The sequence below is a fragment of the Mixophyes fleayi genome, chromosome 7 (assembly GCF_038048845.1).
Source record: "Mixophyes fleayi isolate aMixFle1 chromosome 7, aMixFle1.hap1, whole genome shotgun sequence".
Lineage (NCBI taxonomy): Eukaryota > Metazoa > Chordata > Amphibia > Anura > Limnodynastidae > Mixophyes > Mixophyes fleayi.
In genome coordinates this window covers 105,949,279-105,969,581 of record NC_134408.1, presented here as the reverse complement: position 1 = coordinate 105,969,581, position 20,303 = coordinate 105,949,279, and the positions used below count along the sequence as shown (strand labels likewise).

Genomic DNA, 20,303 nt, shown 5'->3' with positions numbered 1-20,303 from the left:
TAGGGACCATCACTAAAGATTCAAGCTTAAACATATAAGGGAGTGTCTACAAATATTAAGCATATCTAATGCAATAACATCACAGGACCAACACAAAAGTAGGCGGGATTTAGAAGTAGTGGAATTTGGTTGTAGTAACATCTAGGAAAACCTAGATGTGATGACTTAAGCAACAGTGGGTCATTACAGGGAAAAGGCTGCCAGTCCTGTGTTATAAAAATCCATGAATCCCTTTGCATGATCTACGACTGGTTTATGCCTCTGTGCTCAAACTTGTTTAGTTGTCCACTAACACATCCTTTAATAATTTCTTACATAGAGGCCTATTTATCAAGCAATGTAATGTCCCCAAAGGACACTTACCGTGATTCAGCTGCAATTTAAAGGATCCTTCAAATTTATGATCGTTGCATCGCTACGATATCTGCTGCTTTGCATTCTATTTAGTTTTCTGAGCAGTCCCCATAAAATAGTATGGTGACTGCTCCCTAACACAATCTAACAAGTTTCGAAAATGAGTAATTTTCGGAAACTTGATATGTTAATGTACGCCAGCTGAAGCTGGCGTACATTACCGTAATTGAAAACTTTCCTAGCTGTCAGCTCTGCTCCGAAAAGCAGAGCTGCACAGCGCACGTGTGGAGGAATCATGTGATCCCTCCTTCTCACATGATAACAGTTCCTCGTTAGAATAGTCTTTGTGCGCATGCCCGATACTTTTGGTAGGGGCATGCGCAGTAGGAGTTCAATGAAGATGTGGCATCTCAAGTTTGTTCAGAGTGACCAGGCAGTGAAAAAGTAAGTGTTAAACATCACAGGGACAGCAGTTTATCGTGACTGCTGTCCCTGCTGAAGCTTTTTCATAAATATGAGAAATAGTTTAATCTTTATCAATGCGATAAGGATTGAAAACTATTTTTCATTTTATGCGGTTGTTGGTAAATATGCCCCATAGAAACATATCTTACTTTGTTTAATTAGCTTAACTCTTATGAAACATGTTGGCACAATCATATTTGATCAGTCTGCCAGAGCAGCATATGAGCACCTCACCGCATTGTTGCATCTTCCCCTGAAATAATGACCTGCAAACTGTCATTCATATCTCTCTCTTTCAATATATAAAAATGTGAACTGTGTGTTTAAAAAAATGCATTAAAAATAATCCTTATAATAAATGGCTATCCAGTGCGATCACCACAAAGGTGAAATGCTTAAAGCATCTGCAAGAAAAAACTTATTTTGTAACAATTGTGTATGTGTCCAGTGATTGGTGGTGGTTTGAATTAATAACAGTGAAGGGAGGCAGACCATGGCATAAGTGAAGGGGAGAGCTATTCCAAGGGTTTGCTGGTGATATACTAAGTGCAAAGGAGGCAGGATTAATGATATTGTCAGTGAAATGGGGGCTAGCCATATGTTCAACAAAGTGATCTGAGAATGGACCAGTGCAAGGTAGAAGGCAGGCAATGAAATCAATGCAAGAACTATTAAAGTATCACCAAAGCTGGAATAGGACTCTTGGGGGTATGGGGCACTTAAAACAGGGGGGTTATCATATTAGATACATTTTTGACAAATACGCAAGCAAAGCTGTGTGCACTACTGTTAGGTGTAAGCAGCTCTGCCTTCACGAGCAGTGCAGTGTGAAGCGGGACATACCTCCCAACTGTCCTTTTTGTCAGATCAAATCCTGACTAAGCTAAACAGTTACCCAAATATGGGACTGCCCCAACAGTTTCAGGATAGTTGGCAGACTGTCCTGCTCTCTCCTACCTGGTTTCTATAGATCAGTTGCTGGTTGTCTGGATCCTGGAATGTTGGATGCCCAATTTGGAAAAAAAAATGGGTATATGAAATGTAGAAAACTTCAACCATCCCCGGCATTAAATCAATAGCACCCACATTTAATAATTAAGCCTCTCTCCAGCACCAACATTAAAATAATATTACTCACATTTGATAAATAGATCTGTTTAGCTCCATGCAGCCCTGTCATTAAATTAATAGTATTGCTATTTCATAACTAAACCTATTACCCTCCCTTCAAACAGCTCCAGCACTAAATTAATAGCATTTACGTTTAATATAACCATTTCCCTTAACGTTCCCCTGCATTAAATAATTAATAATCACAATTGGCTGTATGATGCTTCCTCTGACCACCAATACCTTTGATCTTCGAAAAAGGGTAAAGAGTACCTTTTCATCCTACATATTTAAAGCTCCTTCATAATCTTTAGGGGACACTGTAACACCTTGAAGGTCAAAATGCAGAACTTCAGTCATATGAGTTGTAGTGACACTTTTATATGGCAGGGGTGGATTTAAACTTTTGGTTAAAGGGTTGACTTTTATCCTTCAACATTAGCTGATTATGTGGCCTGGCTCATCCAGTCTGGTTACATGGGCCTGTCTCACCTTTTTCTGCCCTGGCAGGTCCCTCAATGGCAAGTGCTGTTAAAGTACAAAGTCCCCCATCTGCTGCTCAAATCCCTTTCAATCCTATAAAAGTAGATTCTACTTTGCCAGCAGTAAAAGTTAGTTCAGAGCAATGCTGTATGTGAAAAGAGAAATGTTAGAGGTCAGTTGAGCACTTCAATGGTCCCCACCTCTTTCTTTGGATCCACAACTGGTATTTGAATCCACATAGCGCATTTCTGCAAAACAAATTTGCTGAAATGCAAGTGTGTGCTTAGTTAGAGAAGCCAACCTCAACCTGCTCCAAATAAAGTAAGGGCAACATGATGGACCCGTATAGCCAGGAATAAACATGTTAGATGCTTAATGTATTATTCAGCTCAGTAATGTACAGGCTTTTATATATAATATTGGCTTTAGTAGCATTTTAACCTGCTGCAATCTCTTGGAGCAGAATCATCATGAAATAAAATCAGGGCCTGATCAACCAATAGATTGATTAGGCTGCAGCCTAGAGGGCTGGAGCCATTGTTTTCTTTTTAATTATGGTGGCTTGACAGGAATCATCGGGACTGCCCCTGGTCTAAAGGGGGCGGCCCGACTGTTACTATTACATGACAGGTAGAGAACCAGGCTAAGACCTGCGGCCGCACTGACAGCTAGCCACAATCAGATTTGCTGCCTGTTCTGTGCCAGAACGACAGCAGATAAGTGAGTCCTATTGTCTGGGATTGGGGTTGTTACAATCAATAGTGAGTGGAGGTGGTGTATACTTTAAAGGGCCATTAGCCGGCAGAACAGGGGACAAACTTTAATATATTCTATTGCCTACATATGCCTGTGCTATGGGGTAGTTTTATCTGGCCCTAAAGGAGTGTTGTGTTTGGACTAAAGAGCCTCATCATTCAGGGTTTGTTAACATTTTGCATTATAATACATTTGCTGTATATTTTCAAAACAGGACTCCAACTTTCTAGAAGCCAACTAGAAGACAACAAAGCTGCAAGAACAGGCAAGAGAGAAGAGTAGGAACTGATAAGAGAGAATGCACAATCTTTATAAGTTTGAGTGCTGGAGAATACTCCTGAATATATTATTATATATTCAGGAGTATTTCTATACGCCTATATTTGGGGGAGGGGCACTACAACTGTAATAGCATAGGGCGGCTGGAAACCCTTAATCGAGCCCTGAATAATACTCTTGTTTTATTTTACATGTCAGAATATATGTCCAACAACTTTCATAATCAGATGCTAGTCTGCCAGACAGTTAACCTTACACATAATGTAAATAAAATTAAAATAACTGACTGACCCATCTTATCTCATTTAAACCAAAAACAACAAACAAACTATTCACCCACATTAGGAACTTTGTCAGGATGGACCTCCTATGCCACCCTGTCCGTATTGCTGGGGACCGGCTGGGCTTGCCTTGCCACAGTCCCCTTTCTTTATCCTAAATGCACCTCTCCTGTCGCAGTAGGAGGAGCCTGCTGTCACCTCTAGGCTCCTACACCGGCGCATAGAACCACTTCCTTCTGGGTAACTTTTGCTGCTGGTGTACCCCCTCACTGGATGCCTGAGTTGGTACCCCTGACCTCTTCCTTTAGATCAGGATTGCTGTGGATGGTTTCCTCTGGCCTATCACATTGGCCAGAGCTGCAAGGTAGCGGGCAGAACATTGGTACTGGAATGCTGTGTCCCAACCTCAGAACAGCCGGCATACAGATTAGATTAGATATGCAATTTATTATTACCATTTTTCATTAGGTTTGCAATAGGGTATACAAAAATCAGCCTTGTTCTGGAATTACTAATCAGCCTTTCTGGGGAACCTAACAACTAACTAATTTGCATGTTATGCACAATATTATTCGGATTAACCAATTAATTATCTCCTACCATATGTGGAAAATCGAATACTTATTGAACCTGTTTTTAATATAAATGAGAAAACCACTCTAATGCAGGCACTGGAAAAGTGACCATAGGATCCATCCTCTCATCATACTATTCATACCATTAACAACAGACTGTTTGCAGCTGTAAGCAGCTACTACCTACTAATTATACTGGTAGGGATGACCAGTACCCAGACACCTATCCCTGAGGAAGTCCACACTCATATATGACGGGTGAAAAGCTTTGGTTATTGATTAAAAACACCACCTTACCATCCATTAACTATCACCAACTCACTACAGTTTACTGTGTACTGGTATTCCATATTTAAACCTCTCTCTTGCATGACTGTGGGGAGAAAACCAGGAATCGCTGCAGCAGCCAACAGCTGACAACCGGGGAAACGACTACAAGTGACGACTGCGCATCCGCTGGCATCTTACTCCAGCTTCAGGACTACCCCCCACATCTCTGGGAGGTAAGAAGCGGCCGACTAGACAAGCAACTGGGAGAAGGATTATACATCCACAGAAGGCTGCACCACTTCATAAAACGCGAGTCTCACATTTTTTTCCCCTATCAACAAAAGATCTAATTGGGAGCATCCCCTTTATAAACAAGAAAAGCCTTTGGAATTTAAGCGGTTGAACTTACTAGGGACATGGACTTAATGGATCCTGAACTCACACAGGATTTACTCTTATGTGTAGTACTGGAAAAAAAAAGAAACTTAACCAGGGACTCTTTGTTGAAAATCTGTAACTACTTCTTTGGACTACTAGATTGTTTGAATACAGTCATATAATGGATGGACTATCACCTTATTGAAACATCAGTCTCTCATTGTAAGAGACTTACCTGACCCTCGCTCCTGTTCTCGATCGCAGCCGCTGCTCTGTTCTTCCGGGCGTGGCAATGGTCCTGTGACACAGAGGCAGGGAATTTTAATTTCCTTCTCCTATGTCTTGCACGCTCTGACACACTGCCTGTGTCAGAACAAGTTACAATTTGATGTCTGGCTCTGTATCCTGTGCTGCTTTCTGGTGTTCCTCTGTGTATGACCTCTGGCTTGTTAGACTGCTGCTTTTGTACTACTCTACCGTCTATGCTACCATGTATCTGACCCAGCTATCCATATTGACTAATCTGCTGCCTGTACTCCTGTGTATCCGACCCAGCTATCCATACTGACTACTCTGCTGCCTGTGCTCCCGTGTATCCGACCCAGGTTATTATTATTGACCATTGTGCTGTCTGAGTATCAGTGTAACCGACCCAGCGACTCTCCTGAATGTGGTATCTCTTCAGTGTATCCGACCCGGTGTTCCATTGAGACGTGACGGGATTCTTCTGTATGTGTTGTTCTACCTTACTAAACAATCCTGCCGTGCTGTACTACTATACTGCTACAGAGTCTGCTCTCCGGATCCTTCATCTATAGCCTCTCACCTATTACGTCAGGGGGCTAACCTAAGGGCTGCGACCTGCAGGCCACTGGCAGCAAATCCCATCCCACCTTGCGGCGGTTCTTGGTGAAGACCGAGGGGGTCGGATAGACTCCTCGCCTTGGGAAGGCCTGAGATAACACTGACTAATAGGAGTCTCCCTTGAGACGTAACACTCATTTATTTGAAGCATACATATGATTGCTTTATGTCCTACAATACTATGCACTGTTTGACATTATTGGACAATTGATTTGAATCTAATAGGGTCTTTTTTGTACAATTGGATTGAACCTAATGCATGACATACCCTTTGCAGAATTGTGGTTTGGCTCTACAGTTGCATGCACAAGAATATCTTTTGATTTATGTTCTGGCCAGAACTATTGTTTATGTGTATAGCAGTTATTATGTGATTGCTAATAAAAACTGTTTTTATTACATTGATTCACATCACAGACAATTACACATAGTAGCATATAACTTTTATGCGCTCAGGAACTTTATCTTCTGTTTTCAGCAGATTAGATTAGTCTAATCTGTAGGTCACAGGGATTGCCACAGGTAAGTAGGTGTCAAAGTAGGATCTTGAAGCAGTGATGTTTTATTAGCTGAAGCAGTACTAGTATGGACAGTTACTGGAGAAGATGTATATAAAATATTTTATATATGTTATACACCGGCCCCCGTGGACGGGTACCGACTTTGTTACCTCTATCTCATAAGCGGTGATCACGGCATCCTGAACTCAGTGTTTTGCTTATCAGTCTCCATCTGGTTGTTCGTTCTGCGCACCACTCTCTTTTATGACCTCCTACCCGTTCCCATTGGCCCTGGCACTTTGGAGCGCTATTTAAACCTCCCAGTTCCTGCTGTCTGATGCCTGTTCTTCGAGTTACTCACTCTCATCAGGATTGGGCTTCCTTCGTGTGACTTACCTATGGCTGCTGTGCATTGCTGTTCCAAAGTCAGCTGTAGTTTCTCTTCGGTGCCTCCGCTGCAACTTCTACAATACCTGTCCTCTGCAGCCGTGTTCTGTGTTTCCTATTTGGCTTTACTGCCCCGACTTCAGAGCTTCACTACTGGAACTCCAGTCTCATTAGGAACTCTCCACACCTGCTGCTCTGCGTCACCATCTAACGGATCAGCTAAGTGCTTCAACATTATTGTTTCTACTGAACTATCTCTGTACCTGCTGTTGCTCTGAGTTACCATCTAATGGATCAGCTAAGTTCTTCATTGTTATTGTTTCTACTGAACTGCCGCTGTACCAGTAATTCACCTGCTGTTGCTCTGAGTTACCATCTAACGGATCAGCTAAGTTCTTCATTGTTATTGTTTCTACTGAACTGTCGCTGTACCAGTAATTCACCTGCTGTTGCTCTGAGTTACCATCTAACGGATGAGCTGAGTTCCTCATTGTTATTGTTTCTACTGAATTGCCGCTGTACCAGTAATTCACCTGCTGTTGCTCTGAGTTACCATCTAACAGATGAGCTGAGTTCCTCATTGTTATTGTTTCTACTGAATTGCCGCTGTACCAGTAATTCACCTGCTGTTGCTCTGAGTTACCATCTAACGGATCAGCTAAGTTCTTCATTGTTATTGTTTCTACTGTTATGAGCGTTTTGTCGCTATCCAATAACGATTGCCGAATCTCGATTTGTGTTTCCAACGCACAAAGATTTATTCTCAAAAAGTAGCAGAATATATTCAAGCGAAATAATAATAAGTACAGCCGTTACTTATCGCAGGCGCTCTGGATCCAGTGAACAGTCATTCAGTCCTGAAGTCTGTGGTCAAGGTGACTGAACACTACATGAGAGCTACTGCTTATATACAAACGGAGATATAGTAAAACAATGCAGATGGTATAGCTTGCTTCTATTGGTCCAGGCATCAGGAGGGTCCAGGGGGTTACACATCATAGGCTGATTCAATCTAAGGAATCCAAAGGTGGGGGTCTCTCCAGGGGATGAGCTCTGTTCTTCCCGCCAAACTCCAATTACAATCAATCCATTAGCATTTGACAGTTAATATCATATTAAAGGTTTATTCCCTAACATCAATAACTAGAGTACGCAATGTGCGATCTCTTCGCCGAATGCACCGAACAGCTGCTGATGTAAAGGGGATTAATATGATATTAGACATGACACATTTCCTTTAACCTGAACCATATGTATCACTAATATGCATATAACTTATAATATTACACATAAACACTACTATATTTCGACATAAATAACTATGTGTTGCAACTACGATTAATGTGTACTATTTACAAATGTGTGTGTTGGTGCGAATGTATACTAAAGTGTAAAAACTGTTATTGCCACGTGTTGCGGCTGGATACGCCCTTCCATGCTGTAGCATGCTCTACGCATAATTTCAGACAAAGACGATCAAGTTTGCTCGATATCAATTGAAATGACTTTATCCAATTTGCTGACTTCGACACTACTGAACTGCCGCTGTACCAGTAATTCACCTGCTGTTACTCTGAGTTACCATCTAACGGATCAGCTAGTTCTTCATCATTATTGTTTCTACCGAACTGTTCCTGTACCAGTAATTCATCTGCAGTTGCTCTGAGTTACTATCTAATGGATCAACTAGTTCTTCATCATTATTGTTTCCCTTGAACTGTCGCTGCACCAGTATTCACATGCCGTTGCTCTGAGTTACCATCTGACGGATCAGCTAAGTTCCTACTGGTAATTTACTTATATCTCCAGGAGCAGTCCCCGCTATCATAGCGTTCCTGCTATATTAGGCTCCAGCTACTGTTCTGCCATCACTACTTCTGGGAACCGAGACCTGTGGTAATAGGTGCTGCAAAGTCCATACTCTCTCTTAGGGGTCAAAGGTGAATACCACCTACCGTTAGACTCCGAGCACCAGTTCGAGCATCAGTTGTTGGCAGATACACAGGGCTTTCTCAACTTCACCAGATTTCATGACAATAAACCACAAAATTGTTGTAATGATTTGCTTCAAATGTGTTGCTGTGAAGAGAGAAACCTTTGCATTGGGACTAGGTAGCACCTGTTTTGTTGCAAAAGAAAGCAGAAGTTAAAGCACTGCTGGTCATTGTAGTTCCACACTTATTAAGGGTTCAGACTGTGAGTTGGGTGTGGTCCAAGAATTATTTTTTTTTGTGTTTGTTTACTATTTACCAGTGAAGGTTTCACAGCACATGTGAGGCGAAAAAAAAGGGGGTTTAGAAACAAACAAAAACAAATTTATTTTCTGGTAATTGTAGTACCACACCTTGTGGGTCACTCAGTTGTGAACAGGGTGTGGCACAGAAACTTTTGTTGTTACCTAAATGCTGAGAGAAGCTAGGTTTTATTTCCCAGCACAAATTCCTGTGGGAATGGAAGACATTTTAAGAACCCTAGTGCATGTAGCAGCAATGCAGGAGGAAAATACCTAACTTCTCTTTGAGGAGATTGCTCAGGGGAGACGAGATAGAGAGGCTCCTGCTACCGCCACGCTACAAAAATTAACTTCTGATGATGACGCGGAGGCATATCTAATAGCCTTTGAGCGTGCCGCCACCCGAGCCAAGTGGCCACCTGGGTCTTTGTCGAATACCTGGCTCCCTATCTTTAAGGAGAAGCACAGCAAACCTATATAGACCTGGATGAGGACCAGGCTGGTGATTATCAGGGGCTGAAAACCACCATCTTAGCGAGGGTTGGAGTCACCAGAGCAGGGGAGGCCCAACGATATCTTGACTGGAGGCTCTCCAAAGATTTACCGGTTCGGGCTCAGCTTGCTGAACTTGGTAGAACACTAAAGAAGTGGTTGCAGCCAGAAAAGAACACTGCAGGCAGAATAATTGAAATTCTGGCCATTGACCACTGTATCCGGGGTATGGACCAAGGGCTCCAAAGGTGGGCGCGTCAGGTTGATCCTCAGTCATATGGGGAATTGGCTGCTGTAGTGGAGCGATACAGCGCCTTGCAGCATATGCCTAAACCTCCATTGCCCGCTCCAAAGTTTGTGCCTTGATCAAAATCTGGCATATGGAACAGTGGACCGGATGCTGGTGAGGAGAGATTGCTGGATAAAAAGGCACCAAACCTGCATTAAGTCCAATCTGCTTCAAGTGCAAAGAGCCTGGACATTTGAGGGCTCAGTACCCAACGTTAGTAGAGCATATGGATTGTTCACTAGCGCACACACAACCAAGCTATCAGAGCTGCTGTACAATTAGTCTGGTTACCAAGAAGTCCTGCTTGTTCCGCGTGACTGTGTTTGTGAATCACCATCTGGTGCTGGCTCTGGTAGATTCGGGTAGTGAACTGTCCTTGGTTTCCAGCTCCATATTACCAGAGAAACTGACGCATAATCTGCCCAAAGTGAAGGTACTCTGTGTCCATGGGACTGCCAAGGAATATGACAGGACTCTTTAGCCTATTACTGTGAATGGACAGACAGTAACAATGGTAGCGGCCGTTACCCCAAAACTGCCATACCTTTTAATCCTGGGCAGAGACATTCCACTATTCAAGCAGATCCTCCAGGAACGAATCCAGCCGGACACATCGGCAATTGAAGCACCGGCCGAAAGTCCAGCCTTGATGGAGGAGCTTGAGGGAACAGGGAACGGAAAGCGCCAGGATTTACTACAAAACCTGAACCAGACAATTCAGGAAATACACCTCCTAAGAGGTGGGAGTGTAGACAAAGGAGAGTTGCACCAGTACCAATGCAAAACTAGACCCTGGCATCTTTCGTTGGCGAGACCTCGGGTAAAGGGGCTACGCCTCCCAATGAGGACTCTGACTGGGCAGGATTGTCTAATTTGTTTCCACTAAGAGACTTTGGCCGAGATCAACTTGGAGATGTTGCCTTAGCTAATGTCTATAAGAATGTGGTTGAAATTAATGGGGTAGAGAAGGCTAACAAGTCTGCAGCGGGTATTGCCTATTATATGGTAGAGAATGATCTGTTGTATAGAGTTTTTAATGTACATTGTAGAACTGTGGAGCAATTGTTAGTACCACAAATCCATACATCACTTGTTCTCAAAGCTGCACATACACATCTGTATGGGAGGCACTTAGGGGAAGATAATACAAGGGAGCCGATATTGCTCAGGTTCTATTGGCCAGCAGTGTACAAGGCAATAAAAAGGTTTTGCCGGACATGTCCAGTATGTCAGAGAACATGTCTGAAGCCAGACTATCGGGCCCCGCTAGTTCCCATCCCTGTGGTGCAGACCCCGTTTGAGCGTATTGGTATGGAATTGGGTAGGCCCATTAGAGGAGTAGGCCCGCGGCCATCAGTATGTATTGGTCATAGTGGACTATGCCACCAGGTATCCCCAGACTATACCTTGGCGCAATATAAAGTCCAGCACAATAGAAAAAGAACTATGATAAGTCAGCTGTAGTTAGAACTTTCCAACCAGGTGGAAAGTTCCCATAAGGTACGATCTTCCCCACGGCTGGGATACGCTCTCCACAGTGTCAGCGTCACCAAGGTTGGCGACGCTAAGGGGAGGTATGTGTGCAAAGAGGGATATTTGCCACAGTTCCCTGTAAGGGAACAGGTAGGAACACAGTCTGCAGCAGCAGGCTGCAGACAGGGTTAAGTTTTCCCTAGGTTCCTCTCTTAGCACACACACAGGTGTTCCACATGGGTGTGATTGGTATGCTGTGAATTGTTTGTAGTGCTTGGGGTGGAGGATAAAGTCACTGTCTGTATGTATGTGTGGGTGGCACCACCGATGCCAGTAAGTGGCCGGCGAGCAGACAGGGAAGTAATGTCTAGCCAGATGTAGGTGGTGGGGATTTTCATGTACTGTTACTGGATGTGATTGCTGTTTTACCATCCTGACAACTGCTAATAAACAGCTAAATGGTTCAGCATACCTGTGTCCGATTCATGTGAATGGTATACTTTCTCACAATGCATCAATATTTAATTTACATTGGTCCCTTCCTACTACATCATCATTTAGTTATATATGATGGCACCAGCAATTCTGCGGCCCTGTACAGAGAACTCAGTCCCTGGCCGAATAGAGCTTACAGTCTAACAATCCCTAAACACACACACACACACGTCAATTTGATATCAGCCAATTAACCTACTAGTATGTATTTTGATTGATGACGTCAAATGGAGTTCACAGAGGAAAAACAAGCAAACGAGGAGAAAATACAGGGCAAGAATCGTTAAGAAAAGTTAGGCAATAAAAGGAGTAACTTGGCCAAAGCATGTTGGATTGGAGGTACAGTAAAGTCCATAAATATTGGGACATCTCATATTTTGGGCTCTATACACCACCACAATGGATTTGAAATGAAACAAACAAGATGTGCTTTAACTGCAGACTTTCAGCTTTAATTTGAGGGAATTTACATCCAAATCAGGTGAACAGTGTAGAAATTATAACGGTTTCTATATGTGCCTCCCACTTTTTAAGGGACCAAAAGTAATGGGACAAACTAAACAATCCTACATCAAACTTTCACTTTTTAATACTTTGTTGCAAAACCTTTGCAGTCAATTACAGCCTGAAGTCTGGAAGGCATAGACATCACCAGACGCTGGGTTTCATCCCTAGTGATGCTCTGCCAGGCCTCTACTGCAAATGCCTTCAGTTCCTGCTTGTTCTTGGGGCATTTTCCCTTCAGTTTTGTCTTCATCAAGTGAAATGCATGCTCAATCGGATTCAGGTTAGGCAGTGCCGTAACTAGACATTTTGGTGCCCTGGGCGAGACAGGGCACCGGCGCCCCCCATATAAGTGGGAGTGGCATTTGACAAGTGGGTGTGGCCAACCTAATGTGTGGGTGTGGCTAGCACTTTACTGAAAGAGTTCATATATATATATATTTATATATATATCTATAATATAAATGTCTAGTGGCGTGTGTTAGTCTGTCTGTGTGTGTGTGGAAAAAACCCAAAACCAAGCTGCAGCGCCACCTGCTGGGCAGAGTTATACACTGACCTATATATTTCTTGAAGGAGAAGTGACAGTTGGGAGTGGTTGGTGGTTGCCGGGGGTGACAGTGGGGACTCTTTAACACCTTAAGTAGCTTGATTTGACTAGAATGCATGAGTATCATGCACGGGTTAACTGACCTACTAAATTCTTAGTGTGTGTGGAAAAAAAACCTCAAAAAGGGCTGAAATTTGATATACTGACATTATTGACGAGTTGAGAGGTCAAACACATTTTCGTGAGCTAATTTTACCTCATGAACACACATGTGTACAGTGGCGGATCCAGGGGGGTGCCATCGGGGCAATCGCCCCCCCTAGCAGGGGTTTGCTGCCGACGGCTGCACAGTATGTGCAGGTCCGTTTGGCAGTGACAGTGTGCTGCCCGGCTGCTCTCATTGTGTTTTAAACACAATCAGAGCAGCCGGGCAGCACACTGTCCCTGCCTGTCACTGCCGAGCGGACCTGCACATACTGTGCAGCCCCCGGCAGCCTCAGAAGTCGGAAAGGGGGCGGGGCCTAAATCGCCCCGCCCTAACATCCCCCCGGGGAACAAACATTTTCTAGATCCGCCCCTGCATGTGTAGCGGCATGTGTTAGTGTGTGTGTGTGTCTGTGGAAAAAACTATTTTCTCAGAAAGGGCTCATCCGAATGACCTGAAATTTGGTATACTGACTGTCACTCACCGGACTGTGAGTGCTACTTCTCGTGTGTTTAGGAACCATGGCCGTCCACCATCCTGAGGGTCTGCGCATGTGCAGCCCTTTCAAACCTTCAGTACATGTTCCTTTTAGTTAATTGGCTGATCAGGCAACACTCCCTATTTAAAGCACCTGTGGTCAATACCTCGTTGCCTGATCTTGGAGTCTCATTCCCCATGAGCCTCTGAAGGTGTTCCTGTGTTTCCTCGTGTATTCAGTTCCTGCTGATTCCTGTTGTTTCGTTTGTGGTTTCCAGACCACTTCAATTCTCCTGGGTTTCATCGTGACTGCACCAGCTGATTCCTATCCGCTGCCTCCGTGCTTCTACAGTTTTCAAACCACTTCAATTCTCCTGTGTTTCATCGTGACTGCGCCAGCTGATTCCTATCCGCTGCCTCCGTGCTTCTACAGTTTTCAAACCACTTCAATTCTCCTGTGTTTCATCGTGACTGCACCAGCTGATTCCTATCCGCTGCCTCCGTGCTTCTACAGTATTCTGCTCACCTCAACTCTCCCGTGTTTCATCGTGACTGCACCAGCTGATTCCTATCCGCTGCCTCCGTGCTTCTACAGTATTCTGCTCACCTCAACTCTCCCGTGTTTCATCGTGACTGCACCAGATGATTCCTATCCGCTGCCTCCGTGCTTCTACAGTATCCTGCTCATCGCAACTCTTCAGTGCTCATCGTGTCTGCAGCCAGTCGATCCGCTGTCTCCGTGCTTCTACAGTGTTCCTGCTTGTGTCAACTCGCCTGTCTGCATCGGGTCAACGCTCCGCTGCTTTCACCTCAGCTAGACCGCCTTAACTCTCCCGTGTTCTCTAGGTGTCCAGTTCTATATACTACTGCTTCCTGAGTATTGTTTAAATCCTTGCTGGTCTACCTACCGTGCGCTGCACCTACTTGGTTACCGCTTCCACCCTCCTGGGACTTCTCATCCTGCCGGCCTCCAGCCGCTCAGGTATCCCTGCACCTCTCTCTGACAGCCTGCTCTCCTGGACCACGGTATGCATACTTCTCATTGACTGTGCTGGTGTATTGCATATCTAGCTGGACTGAGTTGTTCTCCTCCGGAGTTTCCTATCCACTGAGACTATTGCTATCATTGACTGTGTTTCCTTTTAGCCTGGATAGTTCTTGTGACTTTGTATATTTGTGCAGTGCTGCTCAGTTATTATTATTTTGTGCATATCATCGTGGGATCAAGTTCAGTGTGCCCGTGTATACTCTGCATTGCATTCATCTCCTCGTGCTCCTCCTCACATATATATTTCAGTGGTACAACTTGCTAGAGGCAGACCACTGTTCCCTGTTTCCTGTGTCACCAGTTTCCAGTATCCTTTCACATAGCAATGTTACAACTTGCTAACGCAGACCATTGACTCCCCGGATATCTTTACCTGGATTCCATCCCTTCACCCAGACAGCGGTACAACTTGCTATACGCAGACCGCTGACTCTCATAACCTCCTTGTTACTCCTGGACATTCCTCCTCACTATAGCAGTGGTACAACTTGCTATACGCAGACCACTGACTACCCTCACGTTTCCTTGTCCATCCAGTTCCTCATGTACAGTTATCTACCTATTACCAGTGCTGCTAGTCATAGACTTTCCTCGAGCATTCTCTTACCATCTGCTGTCTCCTGTTCCGTGATCACCCCGCTACCAGAGTACCATATTACCAACTATACTGCTCTGGTAAGTCCATCATCTGGTGATACCTGGGTAAAGACTCCTAGTGCCCGTGACACTGACATTATTTGACAAAAAAATGCATTAGTATCATGCACGGGTTAACTCGTATATATATATATATATATATATATATATATATACACACACACACACACACACACACAAAACCCTTTAAACCCTGTCATTGTGTGTTATATAAAAGAATTTGACCTACTGCTCCTCTTTTTTCGTGTGTTCCAGCGGTGGAACTATGCATTCCACTGATAGGAAGTTCGGCATTTGGAACACATTTGCGTTCCAAATGCTAAAGCAGGATGCCGCTCGGCCGCAGCTACAGCGCCGTTCAAGCTTCCGATGCCAGGAACAAATTGTTTCTGGTGTGGGAAGCTGTGTGTGATTGAGCCAGGGCACAGAGGTAGGTAGCGGGCGGCTGCTGCGCCCCCTTGGGCTTGCGCCCTGGGCGACGGCACCACCCACACCACCCTAGTTACGGCTCTGCAAATCACAAATGACTTCCAATGAAGTAAATGGACGATGAAAACCAGAGAGAATGGAGTCTACAGCTACATAGAAATCCTTGACTCTAAAGTGCTTTTTCGGCATCGGATTGAGTGGGTAGGTGACGACTGGTGGGTAAATCTATGATGATCTCATCCCATTTATCTCATATCTGTTCAATGTTTTTGAGAAGACATTAGATGTTGTCCAGCTCAATGTCCAATGTAGCATTGGGTGCTTCAAAAAAGAGGGTAGTGGGAATCCTATACCCAGTGATGGTTACTCAGCGAACCCGCAGGCTGTGGAGGCAAGTCGCTGGCATCTTACCACCTCACTTCACAGAGGAGAACTTACTCTACATGCCTCATCAGGTAATAAATAATATGTTTTTACTTTGATTTGTGTTATGTCATATACAAAAAGAGTGCTTCCATTATCAATACATATGGATATGGTTTTCTGTATTAAGAGAAGATTAATGATTAAGCATAATCACCTGTAAGAAATTATTGTGATCAATTTCTTTTCATCTCATGGTCTGTTTTTTTCTGACATTTACTTTTGTTATTGACTGGTAGCAAATTCAGTTATTTTAGTGTCAATAAATTTACTGACAGCTGGAAACCCTGGCTGTACTTAATAACCCTCCCACTACGTTTAGGTCTGTTTGAGCTGTTTTTCACACCGTTTCCAAATATATGTGATTGTGTTTACAAACCAAATATAAAGCTTGCTTCTTTCTTCTCCTGGAACATATATTTCAGTCACCTGTTTTATTGTTGCTGTGAACTCAGATGTTAATGTTTAGTGTGAACCTTATGACTGGTTAATTGGCCACACCCACACGACAAATTGACAATGTCACAAAAATTGGCCAGACCACACCCAAACCCCACCCATATGACATCATAAGTAGTCTCAGGGTATAAAAGTGGGGGCTGGGAGCCCACAAGTCATTTGCTCCTGGCTGAAGGCAAATTGGCCACTACAATGGCCTATCAAAGGAAACAAAAGAAGGGCCACCTGCCCAAAACTCGGGCAGTGACTTCCCGGAAGAGGAGACGGTACACAAGGCAGAAGAAGCGTGTGACCGTTACTAAAGGCACACGGAGAGGTAAATATATATGTTCCAGCTAATGTATAAATTACAGTCTAGACCAGTGTTGTACAAGATTTCCTCTACAAATTCTGTCTACCATGAAAAAGTGAATCTTTAACTTAATAAGCTGTTATTTTTCATTGTTACAGGTTACAGACGTAATCGTCTGACGTTTTAGAGGCATAAGATGTGACGGTGACGGTGACCTTCTCCATCTGCCGGAGTCACCTCAATTCACCCTAAAGAGCATTCAGAAAATACAAAAAAAAGAAAAAAAGAAGAAAAGGAAAAACAAATAAGTTAGGTTTAGACAAGGTGCAAGGTTTAGACATGCTGACAATGGTAATGGTCCCATGCAGAAGAATTAAGGCTAATCTAAGTGCAAAATGGTAAAGGTCCCAATGCAGAAGAATTAAGGTTAATCTAAGTGCAATTAAGAAGCATGACACGAAGTTATTTAGCATGTAGGTTAATCTGTTTAGATTTACAATGGTAATGGTCCCAATGCAGAAGAATTAAGGATAATCTAAGTGCAATTAAGAAGCATGACATGAAGTTATTTAGCATTTAGGTTAATCTAAGTGCAATTAAGAAGCATGACACAAAGTTATTTAGCATTAAGGCTAATCTAAGTGCAATTAAGAAGCATGGAATAAAAAAATAAGCCGAATTTGGTCTACTGTGATCTTTTAAGTATTAAGGGGTTTAATGTACATGTTACATGCACGCTGCACAAATGGTGCAGAATAAACACACATTTAAAAGCCTTAAGGCAAGAAGTCTAAAGTTTAAAGATAAATAAGGAATACATAAAATACATAATTATACTGCCTGGCCAATAAATTTTAAAGGGGCACCACAAAGCCAGATCAGATTGTAATCTGAAAGAGAGCGGAGGATCTTGTGAAGATCTAATGACTGCCGGTAAGGGTTCATTAACCACAGTGAAGACCATGGACGACAGCGGACATCTTTGTCTAGTACCGTTTTGGATAATAACCCTATTGGATGGTGTCCCATTGATCACTATCATTGCTGATGGGTCTGAATATAGGGCAAATATGACTGTAAGGAAATCTCCATAGATGCTAACCACTTCCAGGGTGAGGGATATAAATGTCCACGATATTCTATTGAATGCATTTTTTAGCATCAAAAGATAGAAGTATATCTGGGATTCTTTTAGCATTTCTAATATAAGATTTATTTATTGACATGTTTTCATATAGCACCTATATAATGATCTGTGCTTTACAGAGAATATTTTATCATGCACATCACTCCCAGCCCCAGAGGAGTTTACAATCTATATTCCCTACCACACAGACTAGGGTTAATATTGTCAACTAACCCACCACTATGCTTTAAGGATGTTGTCACACTCCGCTCCCCAGGTATCTCTACCCGAGCCTCTAAACACTGACTGTCACTTTAATTCCTGTTCTAGTGCAGATGATTAGTCATGGTCTGCACCTGTGTTTGCTACACCTGTGTACTGGTCAGGTTTACCATTGGTCAGCCTCCCTTTATAAGGCCTCTCCTTTCAATCTTGCATTGCCGGTTCTTCAAGTCATATCTGTTACTCTGATGTCTCTGTTGGCATGCATACCCGTGGTGTCGAAGTCGTATAATTGGGTGAACGAAAGTATATTGGTTAATATTGGTTTGCCGTGCGATTGCGATTCGTACGCCACGTAACACAGATCCGTACGCCACCTAACACAGTGCGTGGTGCGATCGCACGGTAAAATACGCACGCACACACTCGCATGACAACATTTAGTTATTTATGTAACTCATATTCATATTGGATCCATTACACAGTAATTTATGAGCAGACAGTATTTGGTTTATTATTAGTTTATATATTATGATTATATGTACACTTTAGTGTTATCTAAGGTTCAGGTTATGGGAAATGTTTCATGTCTGATATCATACTAATCCCCTATTCATCAGCAGCTGTCCGGTTCCATCGCCGAAGAGATTGCATATTGCATACTCTAGTTATTGATGTTAGGGAATAAATAGCCAGAGTGATATCAGAATGTGAAATGCTAATGAATTCATTGTAACTGGAGCACATCCCCTGGAGAGACGACCCCCACCTTTGGATTCCTTAGATTGAATCAGCCTATGACCTGTTTACCCTGGAACCACCTTTGTCTGGACCTATAGAAGCAAGCTACGTCATCTCTATTGTTCACTCTATAACACTGACTGCATATATATCATAGCTGCACCCCCACCAGCCTCAGACTTCACTGATCACAGTATTCAAAGGTGAATCACTGTCCAGGGGTGCCCGTGGTTAGGGCAGCGAGCGCATGCGATAAGAGCGCGGTATGTATGTAACTTTTGGTATTGGCTGTACTGTACTGTATTATATTACAATCATGTATTGAACTGTTAACTTTTTACATCTGCTAAAATAAATCACTTTGTGCGTTAGAAACACAATACAATCGCTTGGGCAATGCTTATTTGAAAACAATAGAATTACTTTAATAGTGGAAACTGAGTTTATCTGCTGCTCGTGGTAAATGCTATGAAATACACCCGTTACCTGCGCGGCCTGCATCGCTGACTGCTGTTACCTGTTCCACAATCCGTGGTAAGCTGCTATTCATCATTGCTGTGTGTTCATCGCTGCTGTATGTTGGACTTCCTTGATCTCTGCATACTTTTTCCACTGTTCATGGTAAACGCTATGATCTACACCTGTTACCTGTTCCACAATCCGTGGTAAGCTGCTATTCATCATTGCTGGGTGTTCATCGCTGCTGTATGTTGGACTTCCTTGATCTCTGCATACTTTTTCCACTGTTCGTGGTAAACGCTATGATCTACACCTGTTACCTGCTCAGCCTGCATTGCTTACTGCTATTACCTGTTCCACAATCCGTGGTAAGCTGCTATTCATCATTGCTGTGGGGTCATCGCTGCTGTTTGTTGGAATTCCTCAATTTCTGCATACTTGTTCCACTGCTCGTGGTAAACGCTATGATCTACACCTGTTACCTGCTCGGTGTCACGACTCTGAATGATTTTTATAGATCCCCTGCCTCTGCCGAGATGGAACTTGCCCAGAAGTGCGGAGTCTAACGTGTAGGAGGTTTTCACCAGGGATCCCCGCAAGGGGATATGGACTCCGCTGCTCCTGTCCTGCAGGTCGCGGTCTCCCAGACAAGCACTAGCAGAGGGTAGTGGAGGTTAGGACACAATGGATACAGGTGATGATGAATATATATATAACGGCAGAAACAGAACACACGGCAGGTTAGTCACTTGAAGAAACAACTCACAACACGCCACTTCACAATAGGTAACCCTTGACAACTGCAGGGGAGGAGTAGAGCAAAAGTTCAACGCTGAGGATGATGAATGGAGAATGCTAGATCCAATAAAGTAACACACGGCAGAGGAATGTGAATCACTGATACAGCAACCATCCAAACAGAATAATAATATAGAAGTAGCTGATCCGTAAACGAAGGAGATTCCACGTAGCAGGTGAGTTACTGGTTTAGCGGTAATTCTCGTTGTAGAAAAGCAAAGGTGTTGAA

General features: G+C 43.4%; 1 long non-coding RNA gene across 1 annotated transcript; it reads left to right on the top strand.

The window, feature by feature from the left end:
* Positions 1-16,438: 16,438 nt before the first annotated feature.
* LOC142097022 (uncharacterized) lies at positions 16,439-17,407 on the top strand. The gene is made up of 2 exons (XR_012678085.1): positions 16,439-16,752; positions 16,887-17,407. It is a non-coding gene; the product is annotated as an uncharacterized LOC142097022 (long non-coding RNA).
* Positions 17,408-20,303: the final 2,896 nt, after the last annotated feature.